At 43.2% G+C, this 27,973-nt stretch overlaps 1 protein-coding gene across 1 annotated transcript in view; it reads right to left on the bottom strand.

The window, feature by feature from the left end:
• LOC138566789 (cytochrome P450 2F2-like) overlaps positions 1–27,973 on the bottom strand; it is a 948,082-nt gene that overhangs the window by 763,379 nt on the left and 156,730 nt on the right. The window lies entirely within an intron of this gene.

The raw sequence follows: 27,973 nt of genomic DNA on the forward strand, positions 1-27,973 counted from the left end.
GTTGAGATTTGCTGCTGTGCACATCTTTGAGAATCAGGCCCATGATGTCTAAGGAGCACCGCTAATCATATGCTAAGTACAATCTCAAATGCCCAAGTACTTCCATCCCATGCTAGTGTAAAGTCTCATAAACCACGCTCAAGAGTCAAGGTGCTGCCATAACACTCCAAATGCAGACCCACATGCCCAGCTGCTGTCATCTAATATCAGACAAAGCATCAATAGTCAGGTGGACGAATCATTTAAAAGATACAAATACTCAGAAATCCACATGCTGCCATCATCTGCCAAGGGCAGTCTTAGATGTCCAGCTGCTACCATGTAATACTACGTAAAGCCTCTTAAACCAGCAATAGTCTCAATATGCAATATACACCCAAACATAGCCACATGATTTCATCAAATTCAAAGATCACCATTAAGCATTCAACTACTGCCATTGCAAAATAGTTAAAACCCTATGTGCTAGGCAGGTATCATAGGCAAAGTGCAGGCTCACATGCCTGACCTTGTGCTACCATCATATGTCCAGTGCAGGGAAGTGTTAACCCACTCTCACTGTCACCTTAATTCTCTGCCTCCGACTGTACCCTGAGCGCAGGAGAAGACTGGGTGTGCCATCTGGGTGGTGGGAGGAGCTTTACTGTAGTGTCTCACCCCGTGGAGTGGCTTTATACACCATCATGTGTGGAAGTGAAGGGTTGGTAGTGGCAGCTGGCCCCACCACATAGTCTGTTCATGGTGATGGAGGAAGCTGTCGTCTTTCATTTCACTTCCTTCATACTTCCTGGTCTTTTCTGTGTAATTGAAGGGAAAGGCGCCACACTCAGTCCCTCCCATCAGCAGATAGGAAATTGAAAAGGGCTAAGGAAGGGAAGAGGTGTGTGTGTGTGTGTGTGTGTAATCCCACCCTTATCATCCCATAAGCAGCACAGGCATAGCCAGGTTTGCTGCTATAACTGGTGTCCAAGACTTGGGGCAACAGTTGCAGTAACAATTGTTAGGGTTTTATCTGCTCTCTTGAAGTTGACCAGAGTGTTGACAGGAACATGTGCAAACAAGGTGTTAACATGAGGCAGAGCGACTGATTTACAAAGCGTTTTTCAATGGGATTTTCCCATTGAAAAACGCTTTTATAAATCAGGCCCAGAATGTTTTCGGCATGCTGATTTTAGAAGTAAAAGGCACGATGAGACAGGAACCGGAGAGCTCCAAGTGATGTAATTCTGTTCTTGAGTCTCGGAAGAGACTTGCTTACTTGCTTACATCGTAAAATCTGTAAACTCAGGGAATTATGACTGTGAAATGGGTTCCTGTAAATATGATCTCCCTTTAATGGGTCTAGAAACCTGGACGCAAAGGGAATCTAACAAAGGTTTAGTGGTGGTGCAATAATAATGGTATGTCAAGGATGGAAAATCCCACTCGATGAAATCTCAAGAAACTTCACAAAAAAATTGTAAAACCGGTTTCCGGCCAGCTGAAAGCGCTTACCTAGTGGTATTAGAGGAAGGTGTACTGCATGTGGGGGAAAAGACAAGAGACAGAACAGCAGAGAAAACAGATAAAAGAGAAGTGATACATCCGGTCCAATATTAGTGCATCACCTGTGTAAGCTAACAAAGGCAATTGAAATTTGTCAATACTAGAAGGAAAGGTCTTGGCCATTTTTTATGTTTCTGATAAGTCAGCACGTGCAGTTGGGAGAGTGCTGTCGGCGAGTGCTGTCGCGCGAGATTGGGTGCAGCAAGCAGGCTGCTGAAGGTGCAGCCCTTATTTTGACGTTTCCTGACAAGCATCTAATTGAGTAAAATTAACTCTCGTTATTAGTTCAAATGTTGTATAAGAGCAGAGAAAAAAAGACAAGATATAATGTGAGGGGTGGGGGAGGGGGGGCTGGACCAAGCCCTTCGGCATTACAGGCCCTCTCAGACTCTGCCAATATGGCAGCAGCTGCTGATGTGCATACGCTTGCCCCAGTAAGGCCTAAGGGCATGATACCTTTTTTTTTTCCTTCCTGAGCCGCTAACAGCAGTGGTATCCGTTGTACCTGCAGTTCCTACATAGCAACTGCATGAGGCGATAGTGTCTCATGATTCAATGACATTTGATGACATTGACAATAACTCCCTACTGGACTTGTGTCTTTCGATCCAACAGAGCATGTCAGGGGCAGTGGTGGTACTTGTACTCGCAATTGACCAAGCCGTAGTAGTGGAGACCCAAGTGATTCAAGCGTAGTAAAGTCCAACGCAGAATATAGTTACAAACTACCTGTCTGCTTCTCCAAATCTGGTAATTGATTCCACTGGGGAGGCACTGCTGGAAGACTCGATATCTGGGGATGCAGCTTTTACTGGGATTCAATCATGTATGGTTTCCATCCAGTTTGCAATGAACATTTTGTTAAAACTATGTGGGCGAATTCATGATAACCTACAGCCACCAATAGCAGGAGTGGCTAACCCGGTGGCTGTTAATGAAAGGTGGCTGTGTGCGAGTATACCAGGTAAAACTCTTACGAACAAGACTGTTGATCCTTCTCCTCATGTTTAAGTGACAGAGGCAGTAACAGTTCTGACTGTTGAGTCACTGGATTCGTCTGATATTTTCAACTCTAGGAAACAACTCTGATTAGCATGACGTGTTGCGGTTATTTCAGCCCCTTTGCCTTCCACACCCATTTAAGTGAAAACATCTAAGATGGAACAACCTGATACAATCCTGGATACAAATGCATCACTGATTAGTGGAGAGAGAGTTAATAATAACTCGACTCCAAACTTGCCATGTAGGGCGCAGGCTGGAAAAGCAACAATTAAGAAGGGTTGGCCATTAAACAGTTGATTTACTGAGAGACTGTATGCTGGAGAGTACAGTCTGTCTTGTGAAAAATATCAACCAAAAAACCCAGAACAAATGGCAATGTCGTTCTGCTCTAATGTTCCTTCTTCATCAAGTACCACAGTTGTGGGTTTTGGTGTCTGAGGATTTCGACTTCTTTGAGCCGCTAAAGTGTGTTCATTCCAATGTATTGGCTGTCCACTGTAAGCACAAGGATAGAGTCCATCTGCTGCGTAATTCTTGGCCCCACTTGGTGAGCTGTGCGGTAGGAGTTCAATTTAAAAGCTGATACAGTGGATCCAGCCTTACCATTTACTCAAGTTGTTGGAAGTCTTCGGAATACACCAATAGCACAATTGCGCAGCAAAGACAAGGTTCAGATATCCGATATTTAGTCAATGTTAAAATGGCTAGCAGAATGCTTGTCTACGGTGCTCACTAAACAATGCGTGTCATCTCTCATTTCCTGGCATACCTCAGGGTTTGCCCACTTATTATCATCTGGATATTTGCCCTTTATCCTTCAACATTCAATTGTCCTACTACAGGAGACACGGTTAACATTACCAATTTCCTGTGCTATGCGGATGATACCCAGCTCATTTTCAGGCTACCCTCGGCCTCCTCCTCTCCTTCCCTCATCTCTGACTGTCTGTATGCTATTCAGGAGTGGTGTGCCACCAATGACCTCGGCCTTAATGCCAGTAAGACTGAGATTCTACTCATCGGCACACCCACTCCCTCCTTCCCTGCAGCTCTTGGCCCTCTTCCTGCTCCCACCTGCAAGGCTAAAAACCTCAGGGTCATCTTCAACTCCACACTTTTCTTCTCTCCTCACATCTCTGACGTTTCTAAGAAGTCACACTAGCAGCTGCACCTCCTCAGAGGTATTCTTCCTTTCCTCTCCTTCCTCCAGAAGCTCACCATCTCCAGAGCCCTGGTTCTCTCTAGGCTGGACTATTGTAACAGCCTCTATCTAAATCTGCCTGCCTCTACTCTCCACCCTCTGTAATTTATCTACAACAGGACTGCAAGACTTGTCCTTGGCCTCAAGCCCAGGGATCGTATTTCTCCAGGACTGAAATCTCTGCAAAACCCTCTGCATTGTCCACAAGGCCTTCTGGGGCCTGGGGCCGCAATACTTTCAACTCTCTCTTCCCAAATACCTTCCTTCTCGGGCTCTTCGCACATCCGCCTCCAACTCCCTCAGGGTCAGTCGCTTCTCCAAGCAACAAGTTGGTGGTCGATCTCTCTCTTCGGCAGTGGCCTCCGTCTGGAACAGCCTTCCTGCCTCCCTGAAACTTGAGGAGAACCATCTCCGGTTCTGGAAACACCTCAAAACCTTCCTCTTTGCTTCTGCTTTCTCTCCCTCTCTCCCTGCTGAAATTCCTGGCTGAAACTGCACTCGTTACCTGGCCACCCTTTCTGATCTCGGGGCCAGGCCCCGCCTTTTGCCCACCTGCCCTGCCTCCCTGGCAACCCCTGCACCTGGGGACTGTTTTCTGTATCCCTACAGTCCCCCTACCAGCACTTATGTCGGTTGTATATGAATTGTTTGTTTTACAATTGTTCGAATTACTATTGACCTTCTCACAATTGACCGAATTGTGAAGGTCAATTGTAACATATATGCGGAGGGAAACCCCCCGCAACCCCCCACCCAATGCAAACCCCCCAAAACCCCATATATATATATATATATATATATATATATATATATATATATATATATATATATATATATATATATATATATATATATATATATATATATATATATATGCAGCCAATTGGGAAAAGGTCAATTGTGACCCTTTAAAATCGATCAATTGTTAATTTGAAAAATTGTAAACAAACAAGTTGAGTAATACCCTTATGTCTGCTCTTACCTTGCACTTGCCACCATCTGGCCACTTTTATTTATCTATTTATTCTTCTATCCCATGTACTGCACTTCCCCGCTCCCTTTCCCAGGCACATTTCCCTTTCTCCCTACCCATGCACTTGCGTGATCTGAATGACACCTGGCTTAGTAGGATTGTTGTCTGTCTTCCCACTGTTTCCCCTCCCTTGCCTCATCGCACCTTGAAACACTTGTGTATAGGCGCGTTATAAATGCCATATCATATCATATCATATAGACGGGTATACTGTCCACCAAACTGTATCAAACAAGGGCAACACGGGTGGTCCTTCCAGGGGTTTGTCTATTGGTGTCATGCATAATCTGAAATCCCACAAACTACCATCTGCTAGCTAAGACAACATTTTAGCGGTGGATGTGGTCATTTCCCTTAATGACAGGAGTAGCCACATCTTGTTAGTCAACATCTATAAACCTCCTGCAGGCTTTATATAGAGAACAGCTTCAGAACGATTTACATGATCTCTGTGTGTATTGGTCTAGTGGCAGTGTTGTTGACTGTATTATTGTGGGTGAGGACCTTCATTGGCATTGTGTGTGTGGTGAAGGAATGCAAGTAGACATAATATTGTCTAGTAAACGTTATATGAAGCAGGCTGATCCTGACACTGAGGGGTTAAGATGGATGAGGTTCTTTCAGAGTTGGGACCTAATGTTTTGAATGGTCACACTAAGGGGGACACACATGGTGGATATACTTCGAACAGGGGTAGTTAAAATGCAACTTTCGATTACCTCTTTGTGAACTCGGCAGTATCTATTAATGTGATTGATATGTGTGCGAGTGTCAATAAATGGAGTGATCATAAGGCACTTATACCAAAGTTTAATGAGTTTGCTTCAGCTACTCTGGTAAAAGGAGTAGGGGAGTTGGAAGTTAACTGCTCAGTTAATCAAATGAAGTGGATGGAAAATAATATACATCAAGCCACATTTTTCACTAAGTCTGTAAACCATTGTTTCCTCTTAGAAGTTAAGGACAAGGACATGGAGGCAATAGAGAATTGGCTATCTACCTTTGTGGGTTGTTAGCCACAGGCATATGGTTGCTAGAGAATACAAAATGATTCCGATTTACAATATAAATATTAGCGATAGGAAGTTAAAGCTTCGTGGGGATCTGAGTAAATAAAAAATTAAACAATTGCCTCCTAATGCTCGCCTTAGGGAAATTAAATCAATAAAGAACTCATATCATAAGTGGTCACGTTGGTGGCATAATTTCACTATGTGTGCCCAGTGGCATCGTATGATTGCCGTTATCTGTAATGGCAATTTAAGGAGTATCTGGTCAATGATAGGGGAGGCTAAAGGAAGTAGGAAACTGCAGTTATACTCCCGGATTGGCTGGCATGGAACTGGTTACTTCGTCGAGCATGTGGCCCAGCTGGGCATGTGGCCCAGTGGGTGAGGTGAAGGGTCAGGCGATGTCCAAATCATGAAGATATAAACTCTCTGACATTTTGCCCTTGTGGCCACACGTACCTTGAACATTATTTATACGTTTTGACATGTAAGATTTATATTACTGGACAGTTGTTCTAGACGATAAACATAAGGTTACATGGGTCCAGGTGCCTACGTTATGCACACTATTTCATTGACACAATTGTGAAACATTCCCTTAGATCCCATAAGAGGATGGTTTATTGTTTGTTAGTATAAAGAGAATCTATTGCCACACATGGGATTAGTAGTTTGGGGTGAGCTGGGGTGGCACACAAACGAGGGGCATGCAACTGTTACATCTAAAGGTTTTGGGGTGAAAGAGCTTGTAGTTTGTATTTCTTTAAACAGAGTCTGTGAATGCAAGGCCGGTTCACGGAGATACCCTGTGTCAGGAGGCAGGGGTGGATACTCATTACGGGCTCAACAGAAGGGTGAGAGGTTACATTTGTTGCATTCAGTCATTAGTGAAACAAGGGCCCTAAGCCATCAGCCCATCATGGCGGGGGTTGGAGGCTGAATGTGTGGTGCTGCAAGAGAGGGGAGAGAAGGCCTCGAGGCCTGTTGAGCTTGGTCCCATTTAATTTTTTGGAGTATATGTGAATCATTAGCATGAGATAAAACCGGGATATTGCCACTGCCTGCATAACAACAAATAATAAACGAGTTCTGATTACATTGAAAGCTATGTTTTCGCATTTCTCATGATCATTGTGCTGCAAAATGGCTCTATTTAGTTGCTGTTTATATTGTACACATAAAGAAAGACTTATACCATCTGAACACAGTTAGTGAATATACATGATATTGAAAACCAGTAAACATGTGGATTGTATATTTTGCATCATATCACACGAGCTACTTGGCATGTCATAGGTTAATGCAGGTCTTAGGTGGAGAATGATGTGTAACCAACAATACAAGATCTAGACATATAGATCATAACTTTTGTGTTCAGTGCAATTGATTTAGACACGATAATAAGGAATCGTTTTGTTATAGCTCATAGGTTCAGCCCCTTAACACATAACTGCAGAAAGGGATTTACAACCTTTTCAGAGGGGATTAGCATTGTGGGTGAAACAAGGTGGCACACAGGCATAGGGTATGTATCTGTTACTTCAAAAGAGGATTGAGGTTGAGGGTTATCCACAGCATATATCTTAAATGTGGGGTCTGCAAGTGAGGGACATATTTATGGAGATGGACTGTTTCTCCAAGACCCAAACTCCTGCCCGGTCATTCACAGGTCAGTGGTGGACGGAGGAAGGCGAAGGATACAGTGTTTGTCTTGTAGCTTGTTCGCGCCGAGTCTCCTGTGAGAACAGAATAGCTGCAGGGACACAGAGCGGAGGAGGGTGAGGGAAATAATTGGCTCACTGTGCGTGATCTCAAAGGGAGAGCTGCAGCCCTACAGGCTGGTTTTGCTTATGAGACCTGCTTTAACATGTACAAAATGGAGTCGATGTTTGGTACAAAATGGAGTGAACAATCGGCCTTTTAGCAGGGCTTTGCATCCATATGGGTCATCCCGCCACTATCCGGCACCTCTGGCCACAGACGCATGGGTAGTTGTCGGACGAACATAATGTGCAAGTGGGTCAGAATGGAGGGGAGGGGGCCTAAAAGACCTTTCCTCCCATACACCATGTGTCCTTAGATGATACAGCAGCGTTTAGCAGCATTAGGTAGAGAAACATTTGGGGGCACTCATTATGATAGTGAATGATAGCTACCCCTTACACTAATTGTATAAACAGTACATGTAGGCCTCAAGCTCTAGTTAGCTATCCCTGAAGCATGAAAACCCGACCCCCTCAGCATAAAGCATCAGCCAGGCCATTGCAGAGAGATTAACACATACCAAGTTGCAACTTCCCAAAGCAAGACTAAATGCTGCACATTGATTGGTTAAGTCAAGGGGTACAAACATTTTCCCAGCCCTGAGTTGCAGTAGTGAAGTCATGAAAGAGCATCAAAGAAAGATATCAGACCTCACAGCTAAAGGACAAAACACTGCACACTGATTGGTAAAAGCACATCAATTTAGCTTAGTTCCCAAGCCTATGTTCAAAAGAAATATAACAATTTATGTTCCTAGGAAGTACACCAGAACGTATCATAATAAAGGTCACAGGGTGGTAAGAACCTACCCATGAGAAGTAAGTAATATGCCCATTGAGACCAAATGATCAAGGAACAACACTGTCCTCTGTAGGACAATTCTCTCAAGTAGAGCTCCCATTTCTAAGGAAGGAGCCATCAACTATCCAACGTCCAGACGAGGAACCACTGGTTGGGGCGCAGATAGGTGACAGACAGTTCATCTTCATGGTGGACTCAGGAGTGGAAAAATCGTGCCTAATGGTAGGCAGATTTCCACTATCAGGCAAGAATTTGGAAACGCAGGGATTTTCTGGGGCTGTGGTCACGGTTCCTTACACTAAAGATCTGGATATAAAGATAGGGGGAGAAACAGTGTGCGCACGCTATTGTACCACGAAGACTTGGCAGTAAAGTTGCTGAGGAGGAATCTCCTTAGTAAGCTTAATATGACAATTTCCTTTATTGAAAAGGGATTAGCATGCTCCACCCCAGGGATATGCCCACTGAGGGCAATGCTGTTGATTAACACCATAGCAAATGAAGTAGCTATTCGAGGGGTGCCCACTAATGCAGACATGTGTGTGTATGGGATACAGGCCTTAGCCAGAGTGGTGCCCGAAATAACACAAAAGGAATGTAGAGTACCCTATGATTTTATTTTCTGCCCTGCAGCTGCCCCTGAAATACTACCAGGTACCATTCTATCATTAGATCTCCAAGGGGTACAAGTATCAGCTGGACATATTGTGGCGATAGGGCTGGACACGCACGGATGCGAGTGGTGAACAGTACTGTGCATAGACCCAAACATAGCGATGTGCGATCTGACAGACGGAGAGCTGATCACTATGACAATGATGGGGAGATAATAATGGAAATGTGCATGCCATGTTACATAAATATCCAAAACAGGCGGGTGACGAACCCCTCATGGCCATTGTCAGTGCACCACCATCATTTTTTGATGAGGACATGCAGCAGGTACCCACATATTTGTGGACCACCAACCCCCACAATGTGGGGCTCTTGCAAGAGGTGACACCAGTAAACGTTTAACTTAAACCTGGTGCATTGCTAACCTGGGTGAAACTATATCCCCTATTAAGAGAAGTATAGGAGGGAACAAAATAAACGATACATGCACTGTTACAACAGGGAATCATTGTGCCATCAAATTCCCCTTGCAATACAGTGATTTATCCTATTAAGAAAGCAAAGGGAGGGGCTTGGAGGATGGTGCATGTTTTACACCTACTTAATGATGTCATACAGTAGGAGTTTCCCCTTGTCCCAAATCCTGCATCCATTTTGTGTAGCATCCCAAAGAAGGCCAAACATTTCACAGTGGTAGACTTGAAAAATGCTTTTTTCTCAGTACCACTCGATACAAGCTCACAATATCTCACTGCATTTACCCTGGTGGGGGGGGGAGATATGAACATTGCAGATTACCACAGGGATACTTTGAAAGCCCAAGCTTTTTTAACAGAATATTGCATGAAGATCTTGGCAATATTGATGTTAAAAGCACAGTGATACAATACGTTAACAACCTTTTGATCTGCAGTGGGAATGAGGAACAGTGCAGAGCAGACTCAATAACATTAATGAATGTGCTTGCACACAAAGGTTACAATGTGGACAGAGGGAAGTTGCAGTACTGCCTAGCAGAGGTACTGTATCTGGGACAACTGATATCAAAAGATGGCAAAAGAATAATCCCTGACAGGGCAGCAACAGTACGTGCAGCAGCTAAGCCTCACACAGTGAAGGACATGCAAACATTTCTCGGCATATGTAATTATTGCCGAGCATGGATACTCGATTATGCAGCACATACCTGGCCCCTACTACAAGCACTAAAAGAGGCACAGAGAGATAGCACAGCTATCACATGGATACCAGACACGCAAACAGCCTTTACAACACTAAAGGAACTTATCTCTACAGCTCCCCTTCTATCAACCCCAAATTATGAACAGGGATTCTTCCTGTTTTCACACTGCAATGGGATACTCATGACATCTGTCCTAACACAGAAGACATCATTAGGGCACAATCCATTGGCCTATTACAGCAGCATCCTTGACTCCACAATGCAAGGGAACTTTGCAATTCTAGAACGGTCTAAATCTACACTTGCGACACAAAGAGCAACAGCTTATGAAATAATACTTTCTAGCTCTAACATTCACAACAAAACTGTAAATCCAGCCACATTCATCACTGAGCCATGCACGGTAGAAGACATGCAAAATCATGATTGTACCACATACTAGGGGGAAGGAGATGAAATTCCTAAATCAAGTGAGAACGCCTTAGAGGAGGAGGGTGAAGTGTACTTTGTGGATGGGTCAGCATCCATTTGCCTGGAAACAGGTGAAAAACATGTGGGTGCAGCAGTAGTAAGATTGGAGAAAGGGGAGTATGAGGTCATCGCACAAAAACACCTGCCAATGCATTACTCAGCACAAGCAGCAGAACTCCTAGAACTAATTGAAGCATTGCATATAGCAAAAGGATGTGCAGTGACCATTTATTCATATTCAGCATACGTAACCACAACAGTACATGCTGGATTTTCCAGATGGAGAGGAAGAGGTTTCAGAAGGCCAGACGTGTCCCCAGTACAACATGCAGAACTTTTAAATGAGCTGATAGAAGCTCTAGCAGAAACATCAGTAGTGGCTTTGGTAAAATGCCAAGCCCATACCAATAACAGTGACGTAATCTCACTGGGAAACACGGCAGCAGATGCCACTACAAAACAGGCATCATACTTCCAAAAGCCTCAAGCAACAGAATATTTGTTTAAGGGAAGCGCACAAGAGGAAAAAGAAGTTGGGCACAATTAGCTGACCATCACCCAAATAAATGAGCTACAGAAAAGGGCCCCAATTGAGGAACAAGAGATGTGGTCTAAGAGGGGTTGTATGCAGTCGACCACTGATTTCCTTTGGCAGCAAGAAACAACAGGAAAGGTAGTAATGCCTGTGGAATTATTACAGCTTGCATTCCAACAACTACATTTTCCAGCGCACACAACAAAATAACACCTAGATGTTGACATTCAGGAAGAATGGTTTGTCCCAAATCTCCAAGAGCACCTTGCCAAAATGCCAATTGAATGTGTAATGTGTCAAACACACAAAACTCTGGGATGACCCTCAGGACACTGCAAGGGACACTGCCCTGCCCCATCGGACCATTCCGTGAACTGCACATTGACTATGCGGACACGGGAGAAAGGTGCACTGGAGCAAGATACCTAATAGTGGTGGTCTGCCCCTTTTCACGCTCGGTGGAAGCAGGACCCTGTGCACACCCAGATGCGAAACGCGTGGCAATATTTCTGGTGAGTGAAGTGTTCCTGCGTTGGGGCATTTGTGATGTCATATGCTCCGATAATGGAACAAACTTTATTAACGACCTCTTAAAGAAGTAATGTCACTGCTAGGTATAAAACACAAACTATGTTCCATTTACCACCTGCATGCGAATGAGGGGGTAGAGAAAATCAACGGCCTCCTTAAAGGCAGATTGTCAAAATTATGTAACACCCTCAAAAAGAATTGGGTGTATTGCCTGCTTTTAGCATTATTTCAATTATGAACACAACCAAGCAAGGACCACCACTTGTCCCTGCACAAAATAGTAACAGGAAGGTGCATACAAACACCGCTATCCCCAATGAGAAGAGCATCAGATGCTCAATCGACCGCCACAATCCTAGGGAGCAATTTAAGGATTACTTAACACAGTTTACACAGGAAGTGAGGAGCATAGCTAAGCAAGTGGCCCCACCCTTCACTAGGGAAAGCGAAACTGACACAACCACTGCAGCAACAGGCAGCCCCATGATACAGTTAATGCCCGCGGAGTTGGTATACATGCAGAGTTTCGTGAGGAGATGGAATTCTTCAAGATTAAACTGCCCTTATGAGGTGATATATTGCACCCCTTACATGGTGAAGGATAAGGGCCTGAAATATTGGATACATCCCTCTAACATTAGAAAAGCCCACGGCAGTGTGACACCAGAAGGAGAACAGCCCAATGCCCAGGAAGTGGCAGTTCCCTAAAGAGAATAAATGCATTGAGTGAGCATATTTCAAAGTTACAAAAATGGGATACCAATGGAAATAAAAGTATGAATAATTGATTAATATGTACATAAAACTGAATAATGATTGTGTTATGCTCTCCTCCCCTCCCTCTCTCTCTCTCTCGCACTCTTTATGAAATAATGTTTTTTATTGAAAAAATAACTTAACCCATTGTATACCACCCTGTAGGTACAAACATGGCAGACTGGCAGAAACGAGGGCCCTCAATGACAACGCAACAGAGATAGTTGGCGGTAGGGGCAATGTTAGTGCCACTAGAGTTTATGCGTATGAATGTGGCCTTTATTTTACACCCATTGTGTTTTCAACAATATTATTATGCCTAGGACTTTACTGAAGCGTTTCTTTTATTTTAGAGGGAATAAAAGAAGTGGGGGTGGGGGAAAAAGGGTACAAGATGTAACACAGTTAATATGTGATGGGATGAAAATGATGTGGGCCCACAATATCTCCACAAATCTAACCTCACTGCACAAAAGTCACACAATGGAAGCCCCCAGTTTGAGTACTCAACATTGAACAGTGATGAAAATGTATTGTATGTTTATAATGGAGACCAACCGATTTCTGATGTATTATTGCTGTCATATGCAAACCCGCAAACAACCTCTAAACCTACCTCAAATGAAGATTACATGCACTTTATGTCTCAAACACCCACCCCACGTACCCATCCTACCACACAATATTGGCAATATAATTATGATCAAAATGGAAATATGAATATAAGCATCTTTCCCATCCGTTATCAAAGAATTATGAAGCTATACAATGGTCTGGGGGGAGTAACAGAAGGAAAATGGAATCGGAACAGAAAAGATATGATGCATACCATGGCCTAAGGTTGGATGCAGTAGAAGACCCTCATCACTCAGATCAGTCTAACAAATGGTACTTTGATATGCGCACCATGGGAAAGCAAGCAACAAATGAAAGTTGCTATGTGTGTTCCATGATACCTCACGCATCAGAACACCTAAGGTTCTACTACCCCAGGAAACTCCCAAAGCGGATGCCCAGTGTCTCATTCATCTTGCACTTTGTAGAATTTGAAGTCCCTTCCAGGCACACACAGTAACGTTATAACTTCTCCAGAACAAGAAGACCTGTCACAGCAAGTGCCAAGGAGTGTCAAGGAGTGCTTTGCATGAAGGAAATGTTTTAAGTCATAAAAGGGACAATGTTCACAGAAAACAAACGGCAAGGGGAAACTGTGATGTGTAAGGCAGAAGCACTACGAGGACTGTCAGAAGAAAAATGTCAATGGGTCAAAAAAACATGCACTCCAACAAGGTCCCAGCACATTGCCAAACTAACATGGGTAACAGCTCTCGAAAAGCCGATCAAGATCCAACATGAATTGCAATATGAAATTTGTTTCCACTGAGAAGGAAAGGTGCCCATGGGCTCGAACAAGCATTGCAACAAAACACTCATTCTCCCTGACATGGAAAAAGGGACAGCTGCTTTAATGGACAATTATTGAGTATGTGGCAAACAGGCATAATTGCACCTCCCGCCGTCATGGCGAGGTACTTGTGCCCTGGCTACACTGCATTTGGCCCTGATGGTGATTCTGGAGAGCCATGTCCAGGGGGAGAGGGTGAACCCCCCACATATGATGTGCTGTCGGAGGATAAGCTACAAGACAGAGTGTCAAGCAAAAGAAGGGCATCAAACTACATTTCTAAAGACTCTTCTGGTCTTTTGGCACAGATACCTAACCAGTTTAAGCTGTTCAACCCAGCAGAGACATTTTTTCCATCACTCATACCAAGCATCCAAGCACGAGCAAACGCCAAATAGTTACAGATTGTGAGATGGGAGCTGATCCAGCTAGCAAACGACACTGAAGAAGGGTTCAATGTTATCAAGGTGGAACTCAGAGCACTGCGGTTGATGAACATGCAAAACCGTTATGTCTTGGACCTCCTCAAAGCAATGGAAGGCAGTGTTTGCCAAAATAACTGCAGTGCAGTTTGCACATTTGTGACTTCTGCAGATGCTGACAACGGGACATTATCACATGTGATAGCTGCAGTACACAACCTCGGAGAAAGAATGAAAAAGGAGGGAGGTGTACAGTCAAGTGACTGGTTTGATACAATTTTTGATTGGGTACCATCCTGGTTCAGAACTGTAATGAAGCTACTGGTCCCCATCATAGTATAATTGCTGATGATTTTTTGTGTGTTTTAGGTAGGGGTTCGATGCTGTGCAAAATCTATGCCTAGTAGTGCAATGATGATGGTAACAGTGGGCAACCCAACAAAGGAACCTCATGATGTGAAAGATGTACAAGTACAAACCGGGGATAACCAAGAGCCAAAATATTGCATGACAGCAGTGTACAACACAGGGGATAGAATGGATAACTTGTGGCACACAACCATCAAAGAACCCCATGAGTTAGAATGGTATAAGGAGGTGTGTGTGGACCTAGCTGGGGATGGTGGGTGTATATATCTGACCTGCACTCCTGATAAATATGCAAGAAGGGGTCAAAGTCTGAGATCTGTTTGTAGACCTTGGATGCCAATAAAGGGAACTCCTGCCTGGGATGAAGCAGTAATGGAATCAAAAGAGAGTAGGTTCACAAATTGCCAATGAGTAACAAAAGAGGGGAATGTAAGGGAAGAAAGGTCTTTTTGCCCCCCTAGCACCTTATGCATGAATGGAATCTATTTGCTCATCCCATTGTGGGGAGACATCCCCCTTGTCTGACGACAGTGTAAGGAAGCCTTTGGATGACACATATAGACTCCATTTTGTGCCACCCCGGACTCCATCTTTTTACTAGGCCGCACAATGATTTCTAAAAAGCCTTCTCTCCCATCGTCCAGCGCAGCACACAGTTAGCCCTGACACCCCCACCACCACCTCCCCTGTGTGCACTGCACCGGCCCTTTTCTCACGGAAGCCCAAGTGCGAATTGTTGCAAACAGAAACAGTATTCTTTCTCTTTCTCTAAGCTCATTACCCTGTGTGTGACTGGGGCGAATCTTGACTTGCGTACTCATCCATCTCCACAAACGTGCTCCTGCTTCTTCCACCCCCACCTTTAGAAATGACTGCCTGCCCAACCTTTTGCCCCTCTGCTCTTCTTTCATGTAACGGTTTGAAAGACCCTTCCACATGGACCACCCTAAATTGCCCCCCATATACCTAATTGGTGTGATCATATATTCTCCTTTAGACCAACACCCGTCAACCTGTTTGTTTGAACCATGAGGCACCAGGGAGAAGCATTCACAGATCAAAACCCCCAGATAAGGCACCTATGAAAAAGGGCCTCTGCACCCTTGTACCACTGCACTTACAAGATTACATGCACTTTATGTCTCAAACACCCACCCCACGTACCCATCCTACCACACAATATTGGCAATATAATTATGATCAAAATGGAAATATGAATATAAGCATCTTTCCCATCCGTTATCAAAGAATTATGAAGCTATACAATGGTCTGGGGGGAGTAACAGAAGGAAAATGGAATCGGAACAGAAAAGATATGATGCATACCATGGCCTAAGGTTGGATGCAGTAGAAGACCCTCATCACTCAGATCAGTCTAACAAATGGTACTTTGATATGCGCACCATGGGAAAGCAAGCAACAAATGAAAGTTGCTATGTGTGTTCCATGATACCTCACGCATCAGAACACCTAAGGTTCTACTACCCCAGGAAACTCCCAAAGCGGATGCCCAGTGTCTCATTCATCTTGCACTTTGTAGAATTTGAAGTCCCTTCCAGGCACACACAGTAACGTTATAACTTCTCCAGAACAAGAAGACCTGTCACAGCAAGTGCCAAGGAGTGTCAAGGAGTGCTTTGCATGAAGGAAATGTTTTAAGTCATAAAAGGGACAATGTTCACAGAAAACAAACGGCAAGGGGAAACTGTGATGTGTAAGGCAGAAGCACTACGAGGACTGTCAGAAGAAAAATGTCAATGGGTCAAAAAAACATGCACTCCAACAAGGTCCCAGCACATTGCCAAACTAACATGGGTAACAGCTCTCGAAAAGCCGATCAAGATCCAACATGAATTGCAATATGAAATTTGTTTCCACTGAGAAGGAAAGGTGCCCATGGGCTCGAACAAGCATTGCAACAAAACACTCATTCTCCCTGACATGGAAAAAGGGACAGCTGCTTTAATGGACAATTATTGAGTATGTGGCAAACAGGCATAATTGCACCTCCCGCCGTCATGGCGAGGTACTTGTGCCCTGGCTACACTGCATTTGGCCCTGATGGTGATTCTGGAGAGCCATGTCCAGGGGGAGAGGGTGAACCCCCCACATATGATGTGCTGTCGGAGGATAAGCTACAAGACAGAGTGTCAAGCAAAAGAAGGGCATCAAACTACATTTCTAAAGACTCTTCTGGTCTTTTGGCACAGATACCTAACCAGTTTAAGCTGTTCAACCCAGCAGAGACATTTTTTCCATCACTCATACCAAGCATCCAAGCACGAGCAAACGCCAAATAGTTACAGATTGTGAGATGGGAGCTGATCCAGCTAGCAAACGACACTGAAGAAGGGTTCAATGTTATCAAGGTGGAACTCAGAGCACTGCGGTTGATGAACATGCAAAACCGTTATGTCTTGGATCTCCTCAAAGCAATGGAAGGCAGTGTTTGCCAAAATAACTGCAGTGCAGTTTGCACTGTACCACTTGTACCACTGCCCCAATAAAGGCCCGGGTTAGAATGTGTATATGTTTGCCCACGATTTATAGGCGACCCCTCATTCTGGTACAAGTTTTATGCCCAGCATTACTCTTTGCAGTTCAATAATTATTGTGTAGTTTAGATTGGCTAGAACAGTTACATCTTGTGGACCCAGCCTGACCATCAACCTGCGAAGATGAACCCAGCTGGCCCACGTGCCAACAGACCGCCCCATCCTCAGCAACCAATCGAAGTCTGCCACTGTTTATATTTACATAGTGGGCCATAGGGGCCCTCCAATGAACGTTGTAATTTTTCACTGTATGTAATGAACTCAGTCATGACGCGTTTTTGCTTTATAATGTACTGTTCATGTATTGTTTGGCAGAACGCTCTCAGAGCAGCAGAGTCCTCTGCATGCATCTTTTACATGATATAAACTTTACTCAACTTGAAATCTATCTCCTGGTCTTATTCCCTACTGAGGTGTGTCCATTTATTCAGAATTTGGGATCTGCGTTTGGGGAATAACCACCTTCACTAGTGGCCCATAAAAAACTATGATATAACAAAACACTTGAAATTCACTGAAACATTTTTGTTAATGTAAATTTCATTTGACCAGATTTAATGCAACAAAACCCTTGAAATTCAGCATATGTGGGAACTCATGATCAACTTAACTCTGCATGTTCCCATTGCAAAGCACATGAGTACATACATATTATAAGAGAAAGGATTCACAATGACATACAAAATTACATTATGGGGGACATGGCATTATGGGGGACATCAACAGGAGTGCATCGAGTTAAGCTGGTCACTACTTCCAACATGCACTGAATTACTCTGCATAGGTTCTGTAGAAAGACATGATAACCCCTTCATCAATTGTTGAAAATCCATGATCCTGTAGTTCGCTGTTCAGAGTCGCTTATCTGAAGTAAACTACACTGAGAATGGCTGTGTGTGGCTGGCTGACATTCTGCAGAGCCGAAGTGAAGGGGAGGTGAGGGTTGGTATGCTGCAGCATACTGAACTTTCTATGTGCTCTCAACACCTGCCGCCTCACTGTGGTGCAGTGCGTTGTGGTGCGAATATCCCATAAATACTCCATCCTAGGGCCTTGAAATGTAGGTTATTTTAAGGTCACATTGGGACCTTTAAGTTTTGTTCCTTTGCTGTCAAGTCATTTAAAATTAGCTTTGTCCAGTGGTACAATAACCACATTGATGTTCCGTCGATTTTAGGCAACCGTCTCATGTGTGAAGGGGCTAAACTATGGGGAAAGGGGTGGGGTGTCCAAATGCAATGTAGCCAGTAATGTCCAGAGGGTCCTAACAGATAACTAAGCAAAATGTGGTGCAGATTGGAGGAAAGGTGTTGAATTGTATAAGGAACAAACTAACAGATGCTCTGCTTTATATATATATAGATATGTATATGTGAAATAAATGTGGTTAAGCGAGAGTTAAGGTGTTCATATTTAATGCAACACCATCACTGAAATTCAGCAATCAAATTTTGAGAAAGTCCCCCTGTTGATCAGCGTAAGAACACAATGATGACATCATTGGTAACACCACTAATTACATCATACATGACATCACAGATAAGATCAATAATTACATAAAATGTAACACCACTGATCACTGCGGAACAGTTTCTTCCGGTTTTGCAGGGATTTCAAAAGCGGAACAAACAATAGCATCCTTCACGCTCCGTTCCATGACGCTGCGAAAGTTATAGGCAGCACTCAGAATAACAGAATGTACAGAGATTTCTATCCTCCTCGCAGTCAGGCCTTCACTGACTCCGTGAAGGAGAGCAATTGCAGCAGTGTGCTTGCACATCTCAGGTGGCACCGAGAAGTGCTGCATTGCAGTGTACATATATTGATAATGACACTCCTTCACAGGTGTTGAACAATAGGGGAGTAAGAAGTCTCGGAAAAGACTGGCCTCTTCTACCCCCATGCCCCGAAACACAAAGAAGGGGATATCAATGAGCTCTGTAAGGTGGTCCACGCCTTCAGAAAATTGAAGCAGGCATTCCTGCAGATGTCGACAGTGCCATGCCTCCTACCTCTATCCCAGTGGCGATTAACACAGGTGAAGATAATTGCAGATACTGGACTGATGAGGTAGATGATGAAGATGATGAGAAGTTGTTTGTGGAAGCTCCTAAGAAACACCCAGCTAAGAGTGCCCCCATATAAATGGATGACAACACGAGTGATTTGTTCGACCCAGAAGTGATCAGGCACCCCAAATTACAGAATGGGTGCCCTCACCCAGAGTGGCCCTGTACATAGCCCAACATATCAGAAAACCATTAGACCGAGAAGTGCATTTTTGGATGAGGGCAGAGTGCCCTAGAACGGACTTGCCCGGCTACACCCAAAGATGGTGACCTTTGTCACAAAGACATCCAGAGACATTAGAAAAGGGGGGCTGATCGTGTCTGGAAGGGCTGCTAGTAGAAAGTTTTGGATCTGGCGGGGCGTTAGCAAAAATAATGGATCTAGCAGAAAGGGCCAAAGATACAGGAGAGCCCATAGACACAAAGACACTGGGGAACTGGGTGCAATGTGCCACTAGTCTCCTGTGAAATGCCAACTGTACCTTTTCATCAGAGAGGTGAAGAGGATTCTTGCTCAAAATAGATAGCAAGCTCAGCGACCTGACCACTTATGAAGCAGTGAAGGGCATGCTGTTTGGAGAAGCCTTCATGAAAGAGATGTCAAAATTTGTAGGGACCTATACCACTTTGGTGAAGGTGCCAATGTCAATAAGAAAGATATTCCAAGCGCATGTTCTTGTCCGGATCCGTCGACACCAGGGCCGATCAACCAGTCGCTTCAGTATGCAAAGAAGTCCTCAGGGATCGCGGACCCAGTACTGGGAAGGGAGACAAATTGCACCTTCTTCCCAATGTGGTCCCGGAACCCCTGAGGGTACAGCGGGAGAGGCACCTACAGACAACAAGGTGCCACAGGCAGTAAGTGTGCAACCATTCCTGTAATAGGGGGAAGGACGTTATTGTTTTTGAGAAAATGGCGAGAGCTATCGAGCGATGCCTGGGTATTACAAGAAATTGCAGATTTGTGTCTGGAGTTAGCGGGAATGCCCACACAAAGGACGGAACACCAGCCGATACATATGGCACAAGAGGAGATTGCTTTACTACAAGTAGAATTACACAGCCTAGCAAGCAAAGGGTCCATAGAGCGCAGAGATGCCGACCTTACCGTTCCGATAGCGATAGAGCACCAGAGAGATCTTCGCTTTCATTGGAACAAGGAAGCTTGGCAGTTCAAGTGTCTCCCATTCGGATTAGCTTGCACCCCATGGGCGTTTACAAAGATAATGAGGCCAGAAGCAGCAGCCATCAGAGAGCAGGAAATCAGAGTCATTGTCTACCTGGATGATATCCTCATCCTAGCACAAGACAGTGCCGCGCTCCAGGAGCAGGTGCACTGGCTTTGCCCTCTGATCACCTCCCTCAGTTTCCTGATAAACATGGAGAATTCAGAGCTAAAGTCCAAACAGAGGATGAAAGTTTTGAGGTTTTTAATAGAAAACAAGAAAGCTACTCTCGAACTACCCACGCACACGTTCAAAGCCATCAAGAAAGAGCTTAGATCAGTGATCAGGGAGAAGAATATTTCACTTCGCAATCTAGCCAGAGTAGTGTGGTTTCTAGCATCATTGATTCAAGCGATTATCCTTGGGCTGCTGCATTCCAGAACTTTACAAAGGCTGAAGAACAGGCACCTTCAAGGAGGTGTAGGGTACCACCAAATCGTCACTCTATACAAAGAGGCATTGACGGAGCTAGAATGGTGGCAACAGAATAAGGAAATGGGGAACGGCCGAGTGATTTTCAGCGACATCCCAGAACTAATCATAGAATATGATGCAAGCAGAGCTGAAAAGGGGTGCCAGATTCTGACGTTTACAGACAGTGATCAAGTGGTCCAAAGGGGAACTACAGCTGCACATAAATTTTCTAGAGTTATTAGCAGGCTCATTCGCAGTGTGCACCTTTGCCAAAGACAAAGTTAATTGTTGTATCCTTCTGAAGATGGACAACATCTCAGCAGTCCGGTACATAAACCTGATGGGGGGCACAAAGTCCAGGATGCTGGCAGAGCTGGCAACGGATGTTTGGCATCACTGCCTGGAGGGAAACATGGTGGTGACGGCATAATATCTGCCAGGGGAGCAGAATGTGGTGGCAGATTGGAACTCACGCTACCTCGTAGACTTCAGCGATTGGAAGTTACATCGAACTGTATTTGCACAACTACAAGAGATCTGGGGTCCTTTTGAAATTGATCTCTTTGCGTCCAGATTAAACGCTCAAACTCCCAGGCTTCGGTTGGAGGATGGATTCGGGAGCGATGGGAATGGATGCCTTCCTCCACAGTTGGTCTGGATCAGGCCATTACATCTTCCCCCCGTTCATCATGCTGACGAGGTTGTTGGCGAAGGTTCAGAGGGAGAGTAGTAGTCCCATTGTGGAAATTCCAGATATGGTTTCCAGTAGTCATGGAACTTTCCTCTGATTTTCTGAGGATGATTCTGTGCAGGCAGGACCTTCTGCTGAACCCGACCAGTCAGACGCACCCGCAGGTCAACCAGGGGAGTTTACAGCTGATAGCTTGCAGAGTTTCAGGAAAAGATGGAAGATGCCAGGAATTTAGCAGCTCGCTGCTGACATCATCAGGGACTCAGGGGCACCTTCCACTTGCCAGAGCTATGGTCCCGCATGGGACAAATGGGAGAACTGGTGTAGACAGCAAGGTGTTCATCCTGTTTCTACACCTGTGGTTCAAGTGCTCGATTTCTTAACGGATCACTCGTGTGACGGATAAAGCATTTAGGACACTCTGAGTTCATAAGTCACCAATATCTTCGGGACATGACAAAGTGGACTGTAAGCCTATTGGGGAACACTCTGCGGTAATACGGCTTCTAAGAGGTGTGAAATTGCATACACCCCCCACACCTAAATGCTTATTGTTATGGGACATGAGAGAGGTTTTTCATTTATTTTGTGGTTGGCCTGACAATGGTCAACTGTTTATGCCTAGACTATCTGGAAAGCTAGCAATGTTGCTGTGTTTGGTAGCCTGTAGGAGGGTGTTTGATGTTAAAGCGTTGGAGCGAAACAGAAAGATGTTCTACCCCGAGGCCCTAGTATTCAGTATTGCTAAGCGTACTAAGAGTTTTTCCAAAATGATCTCCTATCCTTATTTTCCCGATTAACCTACGTTATGTGTAGCACATACCGCCGAGTGTACCAGTTGCTCATAGCACATAGGAAACCTTATCATGCAGTGGCCCCCGCCATTATAGCCATATGCGTCAGGGAGGTCATGCATTCGGCTGCCATAGATTTAAGCATTTTTGGCACGCAATCAGCTAGAGGCACTTTGGCATACAAGGCATTCGCAGCAGGGGTGTATTTGCAGGACATTATGAACTCGGGTGAATGGTCTTCAGAATCCACCTTTAAGACATTTTACTTCAAGCCAATGTCTGAAATTGCTGGGACTATAATGAATAACTTTGAACAAGCATAATGCACGCCTCCGGTCTTCACTTAGACTGAAGATTACCCAGGCTTACAGCTCCGGGAAGTCTTGATTCTATTAAAGACACAGAGGCAAGCATTATTCCCACCCAGAATACAGTGGAGGGATGTAATGCTTGTTGTTATAACATATTTCTCTGTTACTGAGTAAAGTAAGCATATTCCTTTCCTCATTGTATCATTCTCTTCTTGCTATGTAGGGGATGAGCAGAAGGCGACGGGAAGGAGCTGACCAAGGCAGACTGTAAGCTTTTTCATGGCGTTTAGAGTTCCACGGGGGCACAGTTGCAGTTGTTCCCTGGGCTATTGCCCTTGTTAGGCAGGAGATTTAGACATTGTGGTATTTTGAAACTCTGGGTGGCGTTGCCACAGGCAGGCGGCCGTTCGCTGCCAAAAAGAAAGAGGAAAGGACCTTAGCAGGATGTGAGGCTTAATGAGTCCTTGCTGCTGATAGGTGGAGGCTCAAGGTCTCAGGACTACACAAGTCAAGGGACTTGTGGGGATTTGCAATCCCTTGAACGTTTATATAGTTGGTTTACTGAATATCTAGATAAAGTTTAAAGTTTTGAAGAGCTGTGAGATGCAGGATCGCCTCTGTGTCTTTAATAGAATCACGACTTCCGAAAGCTGTAAACCTGGGTCATCTTCATTCTGGTAAATGTATTTCAGTTTTTTCAAACATAATATAATAAGTATATGTAGTAGTGAAAAAAATAATTGATAGAAGTGAATACATGTTTACTAGTAAGTTTATGAAAACAGTCAATGTTCACATTTAAATTTGTATTTCTCCTTACTGTAATAATAGTACAAAAACACATTATTTTCTAAATTACACATTTTATAAAAAAAAGGTATCATATACACAAGAAAGTATGTGCCTGTGTGCATTAGGATAATATATCATCTAAGAATTTTGAAGTTTGTTTAATATGCAAACAAAATAAGTCAGAAAAGAAATGAAGATTAGAAAGTAAATATGTAATTATAGCTATAGCAATGGTACTCCTAATTTACCAAAGGTTTAATTATAAGTCTGTATATTTCCAGTTTTGCATGTATGACATGGAGCTTGTACAATGTATTGATATGGGGGTGCATGCTTGATCCATTTCATTAAAGTATGCGTTATTTGGTCCAAATCTGCAAGCAATTTTCACATTACGGATGTTCAAAAACTGCACTTTTTCTCAATTGGAAAATTAATGCAACTAGGATAAAAACAGTGTGTTTCTGTTTTCTTAATTACTTTTTTATTTTCTAATAAGAGGTCTCTATATTCTAGTGACTACATATGACACCTACTACCTCCTACACCTTAGCTAATTAGTAGCACCTAGAATACTGTTATTGGATTCAGTTATTCTAGTTTTTTACTGCATATCTTACAATAATTGTATTTTGTATATTGAATGTTGTATATATATATATGTGTATTCTTTACACTTTAGTTCCTGCCTCATCAAACAATTGATCAGCCCGGCACTCATTGCGCTCCTTAACATCCCCCGCAGAAGGATCATTCCCTGACACCCTCAGGATTGGTCTCATGCAAACTCTTTTGAAAAAATCAACCCTTGATATAGATAACCTGGCTAACTACAGGCCCATTATGTACCTCCCGTTTATTGGCAAAATTGTGGAAAAAGTAGTTGCTACACAACTACAGTCCAGAATCAAACAACTAAATGACTATCAGTCAGGGTTCCCCCCAAAGCGTAGGATCGAGACGGCCACCATTCTGGTGGTGGATGATGCTCTCTAAATTAGGGATAATGGTGACTCATGCCTCCTTGTCCTCCTAGACTTCTCGGCTGAATTTGACACTGTCAACCACTGCATCCTTCTCTCCCTCCTTGCTGATAGGATGGGATTCTCTGGCACTGTCCTGAATTGGTTTACCTCTTACCTCTCTGGCAGACACCAGGCTGTTCAGATGAACTTTTTAACCTTTACATGGAACCTATAGGCACTCTTCTCAAAGATCCCAATGTAGCCATCCAACAAAACCGCAGACAATACTGAGTTGTACATGAGAGTAAATAGTGCAAGGGCATCATTCGTCTCTGCGATTAGCTAGCCATCATCCAGTCCTGGATGTCGACTGCCTACTTCAAACTTAACCCATCCAAGACTGAATTCATCCTCATCAATGATATGCACCTAAAAGGATTTGATCCGCAACTGTCAGACTGAGCAAAATCCTTAGGCTTCACCATTGACAGCAATCTATCCATCTAGAAACACATAGCCAAGAAGGACCAAATAGCCTGACTCAGAATCTCTACCCTTAGAAATACCAAACCCTTCATCCCGCCGCAGGATTTGTGGAATGTAGTGTAGGCACTTGTGGTCTTATACATAGATGTGGGAAATGGTCTCCTGACAGAGCTCTCAGCTGCTCACCTCGCTCCCCTAAAAGCAGTTCACTATGCTGCAGCACGTCTTATTATTGGAGCATGGAAATTTAACTGAATTACCCCCATCATATGCAAACTACATTGGCTTCAACTACAAGCCAGGATAATGTTCAAGACTGCATGTATCATCTACAAAGCAGTCACTAGTAGCACAACAGCGTACCTGGTGGTTAAGCTCCACATATCTGGGGGAACACACTCCTCGCGCAGCATGTTGACCAACCAGTTTGAATTAGAACTTGTCCACAAAGTGAGGACCTGCAAACAATCCTTCTCTTTTCATGCACCCATTCTCTGGAACTCGATGCCGTTGTCGGCTCGGAATGTGCCCACAATTCTCAAATTTCTCAAATCTCTCAAAACATGGCTCTTTCAACAACACCTGACCATGACTAATTCCAAGTGATGAACATACCAATGAAAATAACTCAACGCACATGCTATGTTTAAGATGCCAGCCCAAATGCTGGCTACCCACACTCTGTACAGTGCTGCACTGCTCTTGAGATAGGACTACTCTTTAAACAATAAAATAAAATATATAAAAATAGTTCTAGGGACAATAAGGTCAGCAATAAATTGTGGCAAAACCTTTGAAATTCAGGGAAAAAAACTATGGTGAAGGGACATTAAGGTGAAAATGTAAGGGTACAAAACCACTGAAATTCGCCAGACAATTCAGACAAAGCCACCTTAGTTTTCTGCCCCCTGTTGCGCAGCATATGACCACAATGATGACATCAGAGTTTACATCACTGATAACATTGCTGGTTGTTTTTTCACTAATCACATCATATATAATAACACTGATTACATCACTGGTGACATCACTAATTACATCATATATGACCTCACTGATCACATCACTGATGGCATCAGACATAAGATGACTCATTTGGTATGTTACTATTTTTTTATTTTTTTATTTATTATTTGTTTAAACATTTAAAGTTTAACAATGACACAAGAATACATATCCATATCTTCACCAGTCACAATATCAAAACACATAAAAGTTATCTATACAGACAATACAGTAAAACAAATACATTTATAAATAAATACAATGTATAAAATTGTTAAGAAACAAATTATCGCAGAAAATGCAAGGTTGCAAACCTCCACTTATTATTACCACTACAACACATAATGTGCTATCATGCCACTTCAATTGACAAAGTATAAGACTCTTCCATCAAAGATTTAAAATAAAAGTTCCTTTGTGTGTTTGGAGAATAGCAACCAGTAAGCATATGCTTCAACATTTCAATTTCCCCCAGACTCTTACAAAACTGACAGATCCTCAGCTCCCTTTGGGTTCTATACCTCGCCCCAGTAATTTCCCCAGTAGGATACAAATGTAAACACAGTTTTAGCATTTGAGTCCTCCAAGCTGCACTGGGAGACTTACACAAGTAATCAGGTAGAAGCCCAACTGGTCTCAAATGAAGCAGGATACCCTCATGCAAGCAATTATTCCTAACGGCTTCTATCGTATGGATCCAATCTGTTTCCCAGAATTTTTACCTTGCCTTATTAGGGCATACATTAATCATTTCCATTGAAGCATTATAAGATTTCATAGTAGCTTCATATTCTAACGCCAACTATTAACAGAAGTTGACAATTTACTCAATAAAATCTGCCTAAATTTCCACCATATTAAGATTTCCTCTGCAAAAAGTATCCTACTGAACACACATGTCTTTTCATAACGTGCACGATCAAATGGAGAATAAACCTAACTCATACATTATAACTGCAGTTGGCACATTATTAGACAATCCAAGACGTTCCTCCTGAAGAAACCCTCTAATCAGGATCAATTAATAGACAAAGATAAAAACATGTTTTCAGCACCATAGATCAATGCTTGTAGTACCTTTTTATTTTATAATTCCACCAATGGGATCAGAGAGAAGTGACCATATCTCTTATTGAGCAGCCCCTGTACAGCCAAAGACATCCTTTTTGATTCATAATAGTCATGAAGGATCTTTTTATTAAAATATTCAGTTATAAAGTTCACAATTATTTATAGTGCTTTTCAAATCTCGAAAACTTGTCTTTGGCCATGGTCTAAACTGAATAATCTTCGTCTTTCCAACAATGATGACTAGCCTGTTCTCTTTTGTATATGTCTCCAGTACACGTAAATGGCACTGGAGACCAACTGGAGTATATTCTAAAACAACCAAGTCATCAGCATAGAGAAGATAGTTTACAGATCAGTCTCTTAGCCTAGGAGGAAAACAGTGCACATCTTTAAAGGTGCCCCCAATATCAGAAATAAATAAGTTAAAAAGAAACTGATCCAAAACACATCATTGTTTTACACCTCGTCTTGTCACTATTGGTAGAGATCATTTTCCCTGTTTGTTAAGACAAACCCTCACTGTTTTGTTGGCGCGTGAGGCAATTAAGATCTCCAACAGAGTTTTAGGACAGCCCCATTTCTTGAGTTTCTCCCAAAGGGAATTTCTATTCACACTGTCGAAGGCCATGGTGAAGTAACAATGTATATATATATATATATATATATATATATATATATATATATATATATATATATATATAGATATATATATATATATATATATATACATATATATATATATAGATATAAATTTGTTGCGACTTCACCATGACCTCCTGCTTAAATAATTACAAGATTAACCCATTAGCATTTGTTCCAATTCCCTTCATGGAACCCATCTGGTAGATATCATATCTTAGTGTTTTCTTAGCTGAAGCAGACAGCACCTGGTATTCCATTGTAGAGAAGATCTTTGAGGGTATGTCCGATAGAGCAATTGGTCTATAA

The sequence above is a fragment of the Ambystoma mexicanum genome, chromosome 2p, assembly GCF_040938575.1.
Source record: "Ambystoma mexicanum isolate Mex_15411 chromosome 2p, UKY_AmexF1_1, whole genome shotgun sequence".
Taxonomy (NCBI): domain Eukaryota; kingdom Metazoa; phylum Chordata; class Amphibia; order Caudata; family Ambystomatidae; genus Ambystoma; species Ambystoma mexicanum.